Source organism: Halichoerus grypus, chromosome 1 (genome assembly GCF_964656455.1).
Source record: "Halichoerus grypus chromosome 1, mHalGry1.hap1.1, whole genome shotgun sequence".
Taxonomy (NCBI): domain Eukaryota; kingdom Metazoa; phylum Chordata; class Mammalia; order Carnivora; family Phocidae; genus Halichoerus; species Halichoerus grypus.
This window is the reverse complement of record NC_135712.1, coordinates 36,993,812-37,013,188: the sequence shown is the minus strand read 5'-3', so window position 1 is coordinate 37,013,188 and position 19,377 is coordinate 36,993,812. Positions and strand designations below refer to the sequence as shown.

At 33.8% G+C, this 19,377-nt stretch overlaps 1 long non-coding RNA gene across 1 annotated transcript in view; it reads left to right on the top strand.

Moving 5' to 3' along the window:
• The window catches only part of LOC144379732 (uncharacterized), a 393,863-nt gene that overhangs the window by 141,072 nt on the left and 233,414 nt on the right, over positions 1-19,377 (top strand). The window contains exon 2 of the long non-coding RNA XR_013443115.1: positions 2,899-2,979. This is a non-coding gene — a long non-coding RNA (uncharacterized LOC144379732). The remainder of the gene's footprint in view (positions 1-2,898; positions 2,980-19,377) is intronic.

Below are 19,377 nucleotides of genomic sequence, written 5' to 3'. Positions count from 1 at the left end.
ATTATAAACCTTGTTGCACTGTTGGTAAGAATGTAAAATGGTGCAGCCATTATAGAAACCAGTATGGAAGTTCCTCAAAAAATTAAAAAATAGAACTACCATATGATCCAGCAATTTTACTTCAGGGTATTTATCTAAAACAATTGAAATCAGCAATCTATAGATTCAGTACAATCCCTATCAAAATACCAATGGCAAGGCACTATATATCAAAGAATCAGAATACAACAAATAAAAGACATGGTAAACAATAAAATAAAATGATAATAAATAAATGAAACAATTGAAATCAGTATCTTGAAGAGATATTAGCAGTATCATATTCAGGCAGCAGTATTTGTAATAGACAAATATGGAAACAGTTGAATGTCCATTGATGAGTGACTACAGAAGAAGAAACTACTTAAAATAGAATATTATTTGACCTTAAGAAGAAGGAAATTCTGCAGTAAGTAACAACATGGATGATCCTGTGGGGCATTATTTTATTGAATAAGCCAGATACAGAAGGACATATATTGCATGAATCCATTTATATGAGGTATCTGAAATAGGTAGACTTATGGAAGCAAAGAGAATTGTAGTTTCCAGGGGCTTGGGGGAGAGGAAATGGGGAGTTGCTAATCAACAGATACAAAATTTTAGCTATGCAAGATGAATGAATTTTAGAGATCTGCTGTACATTTTGCCTATAAATAGCAATACTATATTGTATACTTGAAAGGTTAAGAAGGTAAATCTCTTGTTAAGTGTTATTACCACAATCACATTTTTAAAAATGTAATTGGATATATAAAGAAAATATATTAATTACTCTTTGTCTTTCTATATAAAATATTTCCTCTTACTGGCAGTACTTTCTGGAAGAACTTTTTCTAAAAATTCTAATGTTTGTATAGATTGAAGACAATTTAGTCTCTGGAAATGTAAATATAGTATGAAATATTACAAGATAAATAGAACTAAACAGTAATTAAAGACTATTCTTAAGAAATAATTATATAGCTGTTTTATTGTTAAACTATTGTTAAAATGAATGTTGCTATATTTGCTGTTATTATAGTAAGATTAATGTCATTAAAATCTATAAAATGTACAATCTTGAATGTTCTTAAAGTCTATTTATTATTTCACTGGAGTACTTATTCAATATCCATTATGTGCCAAAACTTTGTAGTAACTTTGTGTCACTGCTTAATCTTGATCTTTTCAAAATAGTCTGTCTCCACAATATCACAAACACATACCCTATATATTCCCACTTCCGAGCCTAAGTTTAAACTTGACAACACACTGAAGATTGTGAAAAACATTCTAAGCAATATGGAGAATATTTATGCATGTAGAGATAATGTATGAGCACAGAGCTCTATTAGATGAAAAGCCATTTCTTAACAATCTTTAAATTAAATCTAAATTATATCTTTAAAAAAAGAAAACCAAGTAGATTTTCACTAGAATGATTGAATACAAGCAATTTTCATTTTTATCTGGTCCTTAGCAATTAAAATAGCAATTGGATTTCTTTATACATCTTGATTTTATCCTCTCAAGTGTAGGTAGTATGTTTTATAGGTCAGTGATATCGATTATGACCAAGGTGATTATAACACATAAACTAGAGGCAGAAGAAATGATGTTGAAATGAAGAATGATGGATGCATAAGTATGCTTGTAAAGTACATAAACTAGTTATTATTAGATAAAGCAATAGGTTTTAAATAGTTTTCACAAGTTGTTTATTAGGCTAAATGTGTGCTTATAAAAGTAAATATAACCAGTGTGACATCTAAGAGGAGATCCTATCACCAAAAGAAATTTCTGTATGTAAACTATATAATCTGTGAGAATCAAGTCACAGACCCATGCTGTAGCTTTAAATCATTATCTAGTAAAATAAAAAAAAGATAATCAAGTGATGAACTATTGTCTGTATGTTAAAAACATTTCAAATAAACATGTTGGCCACTCAGTTCATCTGCATTATTCTTTCATGCATTTTTAACTTATTGGCAATATGTGATAACTATCTGAATGATTTTTGCTTATTTAATGAGAGTAAATAATTATTTAGAACCCTATAATTTGACAACTTTAACTTTTAACAACTCTGTCCTATTTGATCTTGAAAATATATCTTTGTTGTGGTGTGATTCTTTTCTACAGAGAATATTTTGAATGATGTTTTCTGTCTATAATTATTAATGCCACAAGATGCCTCTTCATTTACTGTAATTCTACAACACTATTTATATTGATTTCTTTGGATACCAAGTTTTTATTTTATTCTAAAACACCATAAATAATTAGTTTTATTTTATAGCTAATGACTTTTAACTGTACATTTAGTAAAATTTTGTTCAGAGAATCTCACAAGAGGAATATCTTACATTTTTAAGAGCTATTATTTCATCTTGTAAGCAATAAACCTTGTCTACAGTCTTTTTTTCTACTAAATATGATTTAGTAGCATTGTTTTACAAACCCAGGATGAAAACTATAATGTAAATGGCTTCTCTAATAATATGGAAACTTTGTGATTTTAATTTTTGTTTTATATGTATTACTATTATGTTTAAATGTAAGAAAGCCTTGAAATCAAATAGAATATTAACAAAGATTGGAGAAACGATCTAATTTGAAATCATTCTGTTTTGGACTCTGTAGGTAAATACTGTTGTTGAAATAATAAAAGAAAAATACCATTTAAAAAATTGTAGGGCAATGGTGTACCTTTTTTATGTCTTCAGTAGAATTTCTTTATATTTTGCTATGGTAATAATGCCTTATATTGACATGATATTTTGTGTTTTTATGTTTATAAGTCAGTTCTGGGTAAAGTGCTTCTTTTAATTCTCATAGGAACCCTATTAATTTTTTTTAATTTTGTAATTACAGAAGAGGAAACTGATATTGTAAAATGGATAGATGACTTACTGAAGATCACACGGCTGGCAAGTGAAAGATACACAATTCAAAGTAAGACCCTCAATTTTCAGTCCTGTGGGCTTTGTGTAAAACATGTCATATTCCATCCCAAGACGTAGAACAAATATAAGAGTACAGAAATTCTCAAGTCTTCTGCACTATATCTGCCATTTGAGTTTACATAAAACACTGCCATGTTTATTATAACTACAGTTAGTAAATGTATACTATATTCCTTCATATCATATGCTTTTGATCTGTCTTGCTGACTTTCTGGAGATTCCATTGAAGGTTTTTTTTTTTTTTCCTTTTTGCACCTTCATTTAGGTTATAATATATTCAATATTATATATATCTTCTATATTAAATTTAAAAATATTTGACAGATCAACTTATAAACTAGTCTTTTTTTGACAAATTTTTGGAGTGGCAGATGATATTTTTTCTCCAAGTCATTAATATATTCTAAACTTGCAACTGTATTTTCTAAAGATTAACAATTAAAAATGACCCCTTAAATTCTTAACTGGTAAAAATACAACAAATATTTTTGACATATAACAGGAATGAAATAAGAAAATCTCCATCATAATCACAAATGTTTATACATTCATTTACAGTGCCAAGTGACTCCTTATCATGCCATAGATAACTTGATTCTTTATTCTTTACCAGCTGGAGTCAAGACATGGTATGATAAGGTGATCCAAAAGCTTACAAAGAAACTAGTTAGAGGCAACACCTAAATGTTGTCAGTATTAAACAAGTAAACACAATAAATTGTTTTTATTTTTTTCACAATAAGTTGATTTTAAATGAGAACCTAAGAACATTTTAGAATAGCCATTTATATATATATATATATATATATATATATATATTATATATATATATATATATATTATATATATATAGTAAAGCTGTCTTAAGACTAAGACAAGAATAAATGTAAAAGAAAAGCATAATCAATCAATCAATCAAGTCTATTTGAAGATATAGCACATTAATAGATTAGTGGTTTTCTTTAAATTCCACAATACTAATCTAAAGAACTAGTGTTTTCTAATATTAATCTAGCATGGTAAGGACAAAAAGAGAAAGCATCTGGTATATTCAAACTTTGTATTATTGCAAAAGTCTGTTCAGTTGTATGGCAAGAATGGTTCACCAGATTTAATTAGGGCTCATTTGAAATACTTTTCAATATTATCCTTCTTCCATGTATCTTGTGTATCTTGAAATAGTCTGTTTATTAATTAGATCCCAAGTGACTAAGTCCATAAAAATACTTCCACAGACAGATAATAATAATTCTGGACACTGGGAGTATGCACATTTTATAATAAGTTAATAAATGTACATTTTGTTTTAATGAAATGGCTACCATTTAATGATAACCATAGGCCAAACCCCATACTATATTTAAGCATCACCTTATTAGATCATCAAAACGAATTTATGAGGCCCAGTTACTGAAGTGAAAAATGAGCCTGAAAGAGGTTTGGAAATTTACTTATGGTGATACAACTTTTATGTATCTAACACAGAGGCTATTTGATCTTTATTATGTTAGGTTATTATAAGAAACTGTGCAATGAAGCTCATTTCATACTTGTTTGAAGTAAAATGTTGAGAGGTATCTTTACAAATTGTAAAATATCATCTTTTAGGTGTTGTTAGAGAAATTTTTCCTGCTTCAGCCACACAGATTATCTCTCTTAAATAAATTAAATGACTTGCTTTTCGTTCTTTGGACTTTTAATTATTAATCTTATTGTGTTTCAGAATCATGTTTGTGAGATACATTTTTGTTGGTAAGTTTGAGCTTGTCATTTTGGGAGAATGTTTGAAAACATTATATTCATTTTCTATCACTGTTGGTCCGAATATTTATGCATTATTGTCTTTCTAACAAATTCTGTTTCACTGAATTAGGAGACATTCAGTCTATAGTGGAATTAATTCATGATGTCCCCTAAATTAAGTCAGGGTAGAGTCTAGCTGTCCAGCTAAGCAATTCAGACCTGTCATTTAGGTCAGCTTGACCTATCATAAATTCTAACATCTGTATCTTGTAACTAATTAGGAGGGATATTTGTGATACTGTACATGCCATAGGCATTTCTATGTCTTTCTCTTCTTTACTGTCTTGTAGAAATAAATTATAGTAAATAATTTTGGCCATCTCTATGGCCATCTCTGAGTGAGGAGGTAATGCATTAAATTGTATTTCCCCAAATTCATATCCACCTGAGACCTCAGAATGTGACCTTATTTGGAAATGGGGTCTTTGCCGATGTGCTTAAGTTAAGACAACGGCATAATGGATGAGGGTGGACCCTAAATCCAATGAACTGATGTCCTTATAAGAAGAGTAGAAATGTAACTATCATAAAAAAATTATCCAGAAGTGCCTGAATGGTTCAGTCAGTTAAGCAGCTGCCTTCAGCTCAAGTCATGATCTTGGGGTCCTGGGATCGAGCCCCATATTAGGTTCCCTGCTCAGTGGGAGTGTGCTTCTCCCTCTCCCCCTGCCTCTCTCCCAACTTGTGCTCTCTATCCCTTTCTCTCTCTCAAATAAATAAATAAAATCTTTAAAAAAAATTATCCATATTACCTTCTTATTAGAGGGTGAACTAGTGGGGAAGCCAAATCATAAGCAGAAGGTGTTTAATGAACATGAGCTGAGAACATGGGTGCTACAGAAATTAATAAAATATTTGATTGAATGAAACTATGATGGGCAGCCACATCCATTCCACAAGAAGAAGAGCCTTGTGAATTACAAATGAACATTGGAAGATTGTTTTGAAATGTTCTTTCTATGGATGATGCTAGAACAGGGAATACCAACTTTTGAACTTTCATCTCAATGATTCTTTTGTTCAGTGCTTGTATATCTGCCCAAATCTACATTCTAAGAAACATATTCTTTTTTGGAATGTTAATACACTTGACATGTAAAATTTCATTCTTAGAGGTCCAGAAATATTTTAAGTTACCTTGTAGATCTTCATGCTGGTCCATTATACTGGTTCTAACAATTAATATAATAGGGAAAAATTATCCTCTTGATTTCTCAGGTTTTGAGGATGCTTTATAATATTCTTAAAAGAATTACAATATAGTCACCTTATAGAAATATAGATGATAATTGAAATTACAGAGAATCAAAAATTAGGTAACCTTAATTTCTGAGTAAAATTAGCTCTAGGACCTCTATGATTCTAAAATAACCATAGCAATATTGATAATAGTCTTGCTTCTATTTTGTTCAAAGATCCAAAAATGATTTCCTGTTTACTTTTCCTTTTCAACTAGTTTAATGAACAGTTCAGTCACAGTGCTCACTAATGTTATGGAACCTTTGGAAATTTGCTATAATAATAATAATAATAGCAAATTTGGACTAGTGGTACTTCCTACACTCACATTCAGAGAAAAGGAAAAGACTTTGAGTCAGGAGAATGATGACCTATTACTAACAAATACAGTGATGTGCAGCTTTTATTTCTGCCATCAGAGAAGCCTGCAACTTCCTGCTAAATGGCTTTGTGTTCAATACTCATTTGCTGGGGTGAGCTGTGCTATAATTAGAGGTATCACTAAATCATTATCACATTAGACCACTTTCTAGTGCCCTATCCAAACCCTGTAGGGCAATTCCACCTCTCTTTTGCTGGTGGAGAGCCACCACAGTTCCTTGCAAGTCAGTGCTGTTCAGTCTCCTACTTGAAAACACTCTGAAAAGTGCTCTCTGATAGAAGGAAAATTGGATACTTGAATGTGGGATGCTTCCTGATCAGGAAAGAGAAAAAGAAAACCTTCAAAGGAACTTGAAACAGCTTGGGGCAATCTCATTTCTCAGTTAGAGGGCATGTATGAGGAGATAAGGGAGTGGGGGAGGCTGATTTTAAGTAATTTTGGGAAGAGCATGTAAGTAAAAGGTTTGAGTGTTTTGGAGTGGGAATGGTTCAGTACTTGCTGATTGAAAGGCTAAAAAAATAAAATAAAATAAAAAGAATTAGCTGCTAGGACAGGGCTTTGTCTCCAATGGTAAGAAAGAAAAGCAAACTACAGTACTAGATGGCTCAAGTTTATTTTTGCAGCACCTCCCTCATTTACTACATATTTCCACAATTAGAATACTTTTCTATCATTTTATTCTATAATCTGGCCTGCCTCATTTATACATGTATCCCAAAATTTCTATCTTAAAATTGACTCCCTTATTCAAAGCACCAGAAATCAGAATGCAGTTGTCAGAGTAACTCAAGTAAGGGGCTCAGGTTTGATAAATATAAAAGTAATATGACGTATGTAAGGTGACATAATATTCTATAAATAAGATTGTACGGGAATGAGAAAAAAGATGTTAAAACCCAGTACCACCACTGAATAGCTCCTGTGATTCTCAGTTTTCTTATATGTAAATTAAAGTTATTAATACTAGCCCTTTCTGCTTCATAAGAGTGATATAAGGTACAAATGATCAAGGTAAAATAAGCCTTTTTTAAAATTCAAAATTGGTATATAAAGATGAGGTACTGTGCTGGTAAGGAGGACAGTATAATTATATTTAGTACTACAACAAACTTTAAAAAAGATATGAAACGTAGAGATATTGATTAACATAGAATGTGTCTTATGTACAACATATTTTAAACATTTTCAGCGTGTTTTCACCTTTATAATGTAGAGCTCACCTCTGTGTTAAGTCCTGCTGACATTTTCAGTATTTCACCATAGGTAACAGCAGCATCCTTGCTGAATGGTTGCTATCCTTTATGTACAGATGTTGACTCATCTGGAGCGAATGCACTATAAGAAGGAGAATTGGGATTTTAATTTACTAAGCAGGGAGGCAAATTATGTCATTAGCTGATAAGCAGTTAAGCAGAAAAGTAACAGAAGTAATCTTGTAGGGAATCACATAAAACTTATAGATATTTCTATGACACAATTTCTGAAGTTAAGATATCTATACTGTGCACAGACTTACTGAATTAAATTTCATGGAAAATGAAAAACACTAGAACCTAAAATTTTCCAATGTTTTGAGATTTTATCTTTACTTTTTAGAATCCACTTTTTTTTTTCTTTTAACAGTTTATTTTCTTTTTGGTACCTGGGTGGCTCAGTTGGTTAAGTGTCTGACTTCGGTTCAGATCATGATCTCAGGGTCCTAGGATGGAGCCCCACACTGGGTTCTGCACTCAGTGGGGAGTCTGCTTGTCCCTCTCCCTCTCCGTCTACCTCTCCCTCCACTTGTGCTCTCTCTGTCTCAAATAATACAATCTTTAGAAAGAAAGGTTTATCTTCTTTCCATATGGCCAATTTTTTAGGACAAACTGGAAATTTATTTCATCAATTATTATAAAAAACTAAAATAACTCTTCATAGGGCAGAATTTACAGGGAGAGGAAAGATGGTTTTATGAGAGTTTTACAATAAATTAAGTAGAAGCTAGCATAAGCTATGAGGTATCATCCCTTGAAGAATGTGGCCTCAGTCCTGGTTGTAGGTAACATGGCCATGTGTGGTTTGGATAATTATATTTGGTATTTGCATAGGCCAGAGGTTTTATTGTTAATATTCAGGGAGATGTAGAAAATTATTGTTCCAGTAAGGTTACACACGGTGAATTACTATTACAAATTCATACTATATTCTCTTTAAAAAATCAAGGTGCCTAATTTTAGAAATGTCCAGTATTTTAATATTCTAACTATATTTGAATTATTTTTTATTATACTTGAAAAATTCAGGATGGGTCTTCATGTTTCCTTCTAAATGAAGCTTGGTGTTTTCAGCCTTTAAACATCATTGGCCTGAAATGCACCATCATTAATAACTATGTGCAATGTTCTAGAGTAGTAGTTAGACATTGAAAAGGAGAACCTATAACTAAGAACTCACATCAGTGGTTCTTGGAGAATCACTGAAGACTCTGCAAAGACTTCAAGGGAAACACCTGCACTCATTCTGGTGTTATTTTTATTTAGTCCTACCTTACTCCAGAGATCAGAAAATGATGAGAAATGCAATTGCTTTGGAGCTCAATGTCACAGAATTCTGACCCTGAAAACTAAGGGCTCAAGTTCTAATGAATGTGTGTGTCTGTGTGTTCTCTTAGCATTATTTAGGACAATTGATATTTTCTAAATAGATGACAATAAGTTAGTACAGGAAACTCATGATGGCGATTAATTTTTGTTTTATACAGCAGATGTTTGCTCAGTGCCAAATAAACCTGTTCAATTTACCCCATGTCTTAATGTACCCTATCTATTATTTACATGTGAGCACATGCACCACTGAGAAAAGGAATAGCAAGGGCATGGCAGGGGTATATCAAGACATCTGGTGAGGTGATTGCTTACAAAATCATAATTCTTGGCTGCAACTCAAGACAGAAAATAATTCAGAAACAAGACCTTCTCTGTGTCTTCCTCTGTCTTCATTGCCTTTCATGTAAGACTTTATACTGTAATCTCTCTGGTTATCAGTGCAGGTATCATATATTTTTTTTGATCAAACACATTAGGAGAATGTTGGACAATAAAATTAATATTTATTTACTTATTCTAAATATCATCATTGTAATAAGCATGCATAACTCACCAAATACTTGGTAGCATTTATACATTAAGTAAATTCTTCATAAATTTGAGAATTCAATTTCCAACTAGTTTGTGCAAATAGTTTTGTGGGTTCCCTTCTGTATGGGTGGTAATTACAATATGGGTGTAACCTAGTTCAGTTGAGCAATGGAATCTAGAGCTTACACATCAGAAACTGTAGATGAATAGGTGGAGATATCAAAGAGATGATTTTTTTTAAACAAAAAGCCTTGAGGGAATTATAAAGGAAGGATAATAAAGAGGTAATATGCTGACCTTAATTATTTTTAATTTCTTTCTCTGAGCTGCTAGCTATTTCTTCCACCTGGTATAACTACCTCAGAATTCCTTCAAGTCTATGCCAAAATGATTTTTTTTCCACCCTAGTCAAAACAGAAGCACAAACAGAGAAAATACCCATTAAGCACTTTTGTTTTTTTTTTTAATTAACTTCTCATAACATTTATGGACCCTAATATGTAGAGAATCTTGTGCTCAGTACTATGAAGGGTACAAAGACATCATCCCTGTCTCTTGGAGGATATGATGCAAACATATGAGAACTCAAGTATGATACAGGCCATGCTATCTGCAAAACAAGAAGTTATTGTTATCAAGAAGGGAGCTGTTCTTTTGATAATAGACCACAAAGGTTTGAAGAAAAGGAAATTACAACATTTAAATTTGAGTAGGAGAAAAAAATAAAAGAAATTTGAGTGGGAGAGAGGACCAATAGGGCTTAAATACTGTACTGCTTGGACAAGTTTAATAGTGGTGGCACTGCATTAAACTTGTCCTGCATACATCCTAGGTCTTGGGTTATCCAGAAAATGATAAGTTGTGTCAGCTAAAGACAGCTGGAACAGAAATTAAAAAAGAAAACATAAACAAAAAACTACAAGGCTCTCTAAATCCTACAAGTTAAAAATTTTGTCCTAGATTAATTCTGTCATTAGAATAGAAGCCTCATTTAACTTAATCTTCCCTTTAGAATATTGCTGCTTTGAATTATGAATTACCAAAGTAGTCAATCCTGATAGCAAAACTTAGGGGAAAATTGTACATTTTTCATTAAGTTGAGAAACACTATCCTCCAGACACTTTTCTCACAAAGCATTAGATCCTACAATAGGTTTTTAGAAGACTTTTTACTTGTATGTCTTAACTTTCTAATGTAAAAACCATATACATATATCTTCAAATTATAGGCTTAAAACTGCTTTGTTATTAAGAGAGTTAAGACTGTACCCTAACTTTTCAACTTGTTTTGAGTCAAGCAGAAATACTTAATTCAACCAGAGGATGTGAATATTACATCATCTTTAAGTAAAGTTTTATTAGCTTATCCAGAATGGGAATGCAATGCAATATGTCTTAATTTAGACTAGCCTTTCTAACAGTATGACAATCCTTTAATATATGATATTTTGAATATTCTAGGTTATAAAATTATATTTGGTTTGTGGGGGGTTGTGATTATTCATTTCACTGAAAATTCATCATGCAAGCAATTTTGGGCTTTTATAACTAATCCAACAAAGGCCAGTATTGATTGTGACATGCAGATTTGTAAAACTTGTTTCAACATGATAGAGGTTTAAAAAGTCTTTTATTTTATTGTTATTTTTATTTTTCATTTTACCAAAGTACCTGGTTAATGGAAATTTTGAATCTAGCAGAAGTGTATCAGTTTAACATTGCTGAGGTATTTCATGTTCTGTGCTGTGATTTGTTTTTATCTCCCAAAATGGAAAGAGCTTCGGTGAATATTTAGTCTGGCAGGAGTGACTACAGAAAGGAACTCTTAGTGAAATTGATGGAGACCTATACTATCAGTGTTATTTCCATTGAAATTCAGAGCATGGACAAGAGCACCAATATACATATCTTTCTTATAAAGCAACTGTCACCCTATTACTTTTCAAAAATCTGTTTTTTATAATTCTCTTACTCTTTATAAGAATAATGGTAAAAAATTGTGTTATTTGCTATGCTGTTTAATTAAAAAATTTAGAGTTTGCATCATGAATACTTAAATATTTTATTTGAAAAATGACTATATTGAAAATTTTTTGTTTCTGGTTCTACATGAATGAAGACTCACTAGCAGAAATCTCTGTGGAAACCAGTGCCAGATTGGATAGGAAAACCTGAACTATAATTGATGGATTAGTTGAGGCTCAATGTGGACAACTCTGTAAGTTATAAACACTAGGGGACCTAGTAATAGAGGGCCGCACAATTCTATGAAATTTACTTCCAAGAGTTCCACCAGGTTCTTGCAGTGTATATGTGGGAAAAATCCCCTCGTGTCCTGGCAGAGGGAAGGGAAAAGGACCATTTTGAAATACACCAGAGTACTCTGTTCTCATTAATAAGGCCTGCCCTTGGGGGAAACTAGTTAACCAGAGCCTATCCTTCTGGAGTATTATCAGAATATAACTGACTTGGGGAAAGGGAAATATCCAACTTCATTCAACTCTAGCATCCGAAGTGGGAAAAGGGAAATTCCTAACTCCAGACCACTCTAGACATTCTTTCCCATGTAAGGGGGAATCAGAAACTGAGAAATTTTTGTGATTTTCACAGTCCAGAAGCATAAGCTCCCTAAGAGACTAAGACCTATTCCTAGGACCATTGGATGCTTTCCCTCATCCAACATCTTACCACATTAATAAAGACCAGCAGTTTCTTTTACCTGGTACATTGTGTCTAGCTATCAAGAAAAAAATTACAAGACATACCAAAAGGCAAAACCACAATTTTTTTAATTTTTTTATTGTTATGTTAATCCCCATACATTACATCATTAGTTTTAGATGTAGTGTTCCATGATTCATTGTTTGTGCATAACACCCAGTGCTCCATGCAGAACATGCCCTCCTCAATACCCATCACCAGGCTAACCCATCCTCCCACCCCCCTCCCCAAAACCACAATTTTAGGAGACAAAACAAGCATCAGAAGCAGACATGGCAAGGATATTTGAATTGTCAGACCAGGAACTTAAAACAACTTTGATTAATATGCTGAGGGCTCCAATGGATAAAGTAGACAGCTTGCAAGAACAGATGGGCAGTGTAAGCAGAGAATAGAAATTTTAAGAAAGAACCAGAAAGAAATGCTAGAGCTAAAAAACACTGTAACAGGAATGAAGACTTCCTTTGATGAGTTCATTAGTAGATTGGACACAACTAAGGAAAGAATCTCTGAGCTTGAGGATATCTCATTAGAAATCTCCAAAACTGAAAAGCAAATCAAACAAATAATGAAGAAAAAAAATAGAATAGGATATCCAAAGGCTGTGGGACAACTGCAAAAGATGTGACATGCATGGAATAGGAATATTAGAATGACAGAAAGGGACAGGAATTTTTTTTTAATTTTAATAATGACTACAAACTTCCCTAAATTAATCTCAGAAACAAACCACAGATCTATGAAGCTCAGAGAACACCCATCAGGATAAACACCAAAAAACTAAACCTAGGCATATTGTTTTCAAATAACAGAAAATCAAAGGAGAAAAAAAAATCCTGAAAAAAAGCTAAAGGGGGAAAAACACCATACTTATTTTTTTGTTTCAAGTTTTATTTAAATTCTAGTTAGTTAACATATAGGGTAATATTGGTTTCAAGAGTAGAATTTAGTGCTTCATCACTTACATATAACACCCAGTGCTCATCAAAACAAGTGCCCTCCTTAATACCCATCACATTTAGCTCAACTCCCCACCCATCTCCCTCCATCCACCCTCAGTTTGTTCTCTATAGTTAAGAGTCTCTTATGGTTTGCTTCCCTCTCTCTTCCTTTTATTCCTTCCCTTATAAATAAATAAAAATAAGAAATAAAACAGATTTGTTTTATTTCTTAAATTCCACATATGAGTGAAATCATATGGTATTTATCTTTCTCTGACTGACTTGTTCACCTAGCATAGTACACTCCACATCCATCCATGTCATTGCAAATGGCAAGATTTCATTTTTTGATGGCTGAGTAGTATTCCAGTGTGTGTGTGTGTGTGTGTGTGTGTGTGTGTGTGTACACACCACTTCTTCTTTATCCATCCATCAGTTGATGGACATTTGGGTTCTTTCCAAGTTTGGCTATTGTTGATAATGCTGCTATAAACATTGGGGTGCATGGGCCCCTTTGAATCAGTATTTTGTATCCTTTGGGTAAAATATCCAGTAGTACAATTGCTGGCTTGTAGGGTAGTTCTATTTTTAACTTTCTGAGAAACCTCCATACTGTTCTCCAGAGTGGCTGCACCAGTTTGCATTCACTAGCAGTTTAAGAGAGTTCCCCTTTCTCCAAATCTTTGCCAACATCTGTTATTTCCTGCATTGTCAATTTTAGCCATTCTGACAGGTGTGAGGTGGTATTTCATCATGGTTTTGATTTGTATTTTCCTGATGATGAGTGATGTTGAGCATCTTTTCATGTGTCTGTTAGCCATCTGTATGTCCTCTTTGGAAAAATGTCTGTTCATGTCTTCTGTCCATTTCTTAACTGGATGATTTATTTTTGGGGTAAACCCATCATTCTTAAATAACAATAAAGATAAGAGTTGTATCTTACTTCCCCTGAGAAACCATGCAAGAAAGAAAAAAGTAGAGTGTATATTTGAAGTGTTGACAGAAAAACAAAAACAAAAACAAAAACAAAAACAAAACAAACCTAGAATTCTGTACTCTGGAAATTTTTCTATCAAAAATAAAGGAGAAGTAAATACTTTTCAGATAAACATAAATCAAGAGAATTTTTTCCAGTAGACATACCTTGTAAGAAATATTAAATGAAGTATTTTAGAGAGAAGGAAAAAATATAGGCAAAAAACTCAGATCTACATAAAGAGAAAAGCATTAAAGAAGGAATAAGTGAAGGTAAAATAAAAACTTTTATTTTTCTTATATATATGGCACATACATAAGCATATATAATCAAGTACATTATTGCTATTAGTATATGCTTATGTGTGCTTATATATAAGTGAAATGAATGAAGCTATTACCCAAAGGATAGAAGGTAAGATTATTTGTTATTGTAAGGTGCTGACACTACCCTTGAAGTGACATAGTGTTACTTGAACATGGACTTGTATTAGTTGCAAATGTGTATTACAAACTCTAAGGCAACTACTACAAAAAGTAAAATAAATAAATAAAAGTAACTAATATGTGATGAAAGGAGAAAAAATTATATAAAATGCTTGATTAAAACCCCTCAAGGCAGGAAAAAAGTAGAAGGCAAAAGTAAGAACAAAGAAAAAAATATGATAGATAGTAATCCAAATATATCAATAATTGCTTTGAATGTCAATGATCTAAATGCATAAATTAAAAGACAGGGATTGTCAGAGTCATTCAAAAATCGATACCCACCTATACGTTGTCTACAAGAATCCTGCTTTAAATAAAAAGGCATATAAATTAAAAGTAAATAGATGGAAAAAATATGCCATGCTAACGCTAATCAAAAGAAAGCAGAAGCTATATTAATATCAGACAGTGCTGACTTCAAAACAAGGAAAGTTGTAAGGGACATAAAGTTATCAGAGACATTACATAATGATAAATGGGTCAATTCTTTAGAAAAAGTAACAATCCTTAACATGCATATGTCTAACAACAGAGTGTCAATCTATGAGTGTCAAAAACTGTCAGAACTGGAAAGAGAAAAAGATGAATTCACTATCATAGTTCAACACCCCTCTATCAGAAACGGACAAATCCAGCAGCCAGAAAATCAGTAGGGACACAGTTGAACTCAATAGCACCATAAACCAAGTACATCTATAGACTACTTCATCCAACAAGAGCAAAATACACATTCTCAAGCTCATATGGAACATTCACCAAGATAGACTATATACTGGGTCATAAATCACACCTTAACAAGTTAAAAATAGAAATCATACAATATCTACTTTTATTTAGTTAGTTTTTAAGTTTTTATTTGAATTCTAATTAGTTAACATACAGTATAAAATTAGTTTCAGGTGTACAATATAGTGATTGATTCAGTACTTCCATACAGCACCCGGTGCTCATCACAAGTGCACTCCTTAATCCCCATCACCTATTTCACCCATCCTTCCACCCACCTCCCCCCAATAACCATCAGTTTGTTCTCTATGGTTAAGAGTCTGTTTATTGGTTTGCCTCTCTCTTTTTTTCCCCCCTTTGCCTGTTTGTTTTATTTCCTAAATTCCATGTGTGAGTGAAATCCACAAGGGAATTAAACTAGAAATTAGTAACAGAAAGGTAACTGGAAAAAACCTGAAATATGTGGAGATTAAACAACATATTTCTAAGTAACACATGGTTCAAAGAAGAAATCTCAAAAAAAATTAAAAAATAGTTTGAACTAATTGAAAATAAAAATACCCTGGAGGAGCAAGATGGTGGAGGAGTAGGAGACCTAAATTTCATCTGGTCCCAGGAATTCAGCTAGATAGTTATCAAACCATTCTGAACACCTATGAACTCAACAGGAGATTGAAGAAAAGAATAGCAGCAACTCTCTGAATAGAAAAGCGACCACTTTTTGGAAGGTAGGACGTGCAGTGAAGTGAATCCCAGGTGATATATGGCAAGACAGACAGCAGGGGACAGATGTCAACCAGCTACTGGCAAGTGACAGAGCAGCGGAGCACAAAATTGGAACTTTTAGAAGTCTGCTCGGCTGAGGGACATCGCTCCAGTGGCTAAGCTGGGGGTGGAACCCTCTCTGGGACAGTGTGGTCTCAGGACCCTCGTGGTCACAAAAAGACCAGGGGTGCCTGAGTGTGGCAGAGCTCCCAGGTCTCAGAGCAGGGAAGCTGGCTGCAAAGACAGAGCCAAGAAGCAGGCTCTCAGCTCAGTGTTGCCATAAATCATGATCTGCAGGACAGTTGGGCCACTGCTCTTCAAGCAGGGACCCAACAAGTGGCAGATCCGGGGAGAACCCCCTTCATCCCCTGGGAGGAGCAGCGTGGGAGTACACTGCAGGAATCTGCTGGGTTTACTCCAAACCGGGTCGTGTGCCAGAGATAGAAATGCTCAGTCACAGGCCAGGTGAGCATGGAGTGCGGCCAGAGACTGGGGAGACAGGAGTGATTGACTGCTTTTCTCTGGGGGCTCACTGAGAAGTGGGGCCCCAAGCTCTCAGCTCCTCCGAGCGGAGATTGGGAGGCTGCCATTTGCACTCGTGTCCTCCAAAAGCTATACAGAAAGCTTGCAGGGAACAAAAGCTCCCAAGAGAAAACCTGAGCAGATTACTTAGCCTGGCGCCCGTCAAGGGCAGGGCAATTCCAGCTCTGGCAAAGACATTTGAGAACCACTGCAACAGGCCCTTCCCCCAGAAGATCAGCAAGAACAGCCTGCCAAGACCAATTTTACTGATCAATGACAAATGCAGAACTCCAGCATCAGGGGAATACAGCACATAGAATTCATGTTTTTTTTCCCATGATTCTTCAGTCTTACAAAGTTAATTTTTTTAATTTTCTTTTATTTCTTTTTCAATTTTTTTTAATTTTTCTTTTTCCCTTTTCAACCAACATCTTATCAATCCCTTTTCTAAACAACTTTTTTATTTTTCATTTTTAGAGTCATATTTTATCCCTTCATTGTAGTTAACCTTATTTTTGGTATATATATAAGTTGTTTTTTCTTTTTTTTAATTTCCCTTTTTTCTTTTTTCAACCAACTTCTTATCAACTCCTTTTATAATATCTTTTATAATTTTCATCTTTACAGTCATATTCCATCCCTTCATCATATTTACCCTTATTTTTGTATATATATAAGTTTTTCTTTCTTTAAAATTTTGGGAGGCAGTTTCCTCTAACAGACCAAAATACACCCAAAATCTAGTGTGTGGCACAGATCTATTCACCAGCCTGATCATATTTTATCATATTCTTTTTTTTTTCTTTTACTTTTTTCTTTCTTTTTCTTTCTTTTCCCCTGGTTTCGGATCTCTTCTGATTTGTTTAGTGTATATTTTCCTGGGGTCGTTGTTACCCTGTTAGCATTTGGTTCTGTCATTCATCTATTCTCCTCTGGATAAAATGGACGGAAAAACTCACCTCAAAAAAAAAAAAAAAAAAAAAAAGACCAAGAGGCACTACCGACTGCAAAGGACCTAATCAATACGGACATTAGTAAGATGTCGGAACTAGAGATCAGAATGACGATTATAAAGATACTACCTGGGCTTGAAAAAAGCATAGAAGATACAAGAGAAACCCTTTCTGGAGAAATAAAAGAACTAAAATCTAACTAAGTTGTAATCAAAAAGGCGTTTAATGAGGTGCAATCAAAAATGGAGGCTCTAACCGCTAGGATAAATGAGGCAGAGGAGAGAATCAGTGATATAGAAGACCAAATGATGGAGAATAAGGAAGCTGAGAAAAAGAGAGATAAACAACTACGGGATCATGAAGGCAGAATTCGAGAGATAAGTGATACCATAAGGTGAAAAAATATTAGAATAATTGGGATCCCAGAAGAAGAAGAAAGACAGAGAGGGGCAGAAGGTATACTGAGCAAATTACAGTGGAGAACTTCCCTAATTTGGGGAAGGAAACAGGCATAAAAATCCAGGAGGCACAGAGAACACCCCTCAAAATCAATAAAAATAGGTCAACACCCGACATCTAATAGTAAAACTTACAAGTGTCAGAGACAAAGAGAAAATCCTGAAAGCAGCTTGGGACAGGGGTCTGTAAACTACAATGGTAGAAACATTAGATTGTCAACAGACCTATCCACAGAGACCTGGCAGGCCAGAAAGGACTGGCATGATATATTCAGAGCACTAAATGAGAAAAATATACAGCCAAGAATACTATATCCAGCTAGGCTGTCATTGAAAATAGAAGGAGAGATAAAAAGCTTCCAGGACAAACAAAAACTAAAAGTATTTGCAAACACAAAACCAGCCCTGCAAGAAATATTGAAAGGGATCCTCTAAGCAAGGAGAGAGCCTAAAAGTAACATAGACCAGAAAGGAACAGAGGCAATATACAATAACAGTCACCTTCCAGGCAATACAATGGCACTAAATTCATATCTTTCAATAGTTACCCTGAATGAAATGAGCTAAATGCCCCAATCAAAAGACACAGGCTATCAGATTGGATAAAAAAACAAGACCCATTGATATGCTGTCTGCAAGAGACTCATTTTAGACCCAAAGACACCTCTAGATTGAAAGTGTGGGGGTGGAAAACCATTTACCATGCTAATGGACATCAAAAGAAAGCTGGGGTGGCAATCCTTATATCAAACAAATTAGATTTTAAACCAAAGACTATAATAAAGAGATGAGGAAGGACACTATATCCTACTTAAAGGGTCTATCCAAAAGAAGATCTAACAATTGTAAATAGCTATGCCCCTAACATGGGAGAAGCCAATTAAATAAGCCAATTAATAACAAAATCAAAGAAACACATCAATAAAAATACAATAATAGTAAGGGACTTTAACAACCCCCTCACTGAAATGGACATATCATCTAAGCAAAAGATCAACAAGGAAATAAAGACTTTAAATGACCCACTGGACAAATGGACTTCACAGATATATTCAAAATATTCCATCCCAAAGCAACAGAATACACATTCTTCTCTAGTGCTCAAGGAACACTCTCCAGAATAGATCACATCCTAGGTCACAAATCAGGTCTAAACCTGAGATTGGGACCAAAAGACTGGGATCATTACCTGCATATTTTCAGACCACAATGCTTTGAAACTAGAACTCAATCACAAGAGGAAAGTCGGAAAGAACTCAAATACATGGAGGCTAAAGAGCACCCTACTAAAGAATGA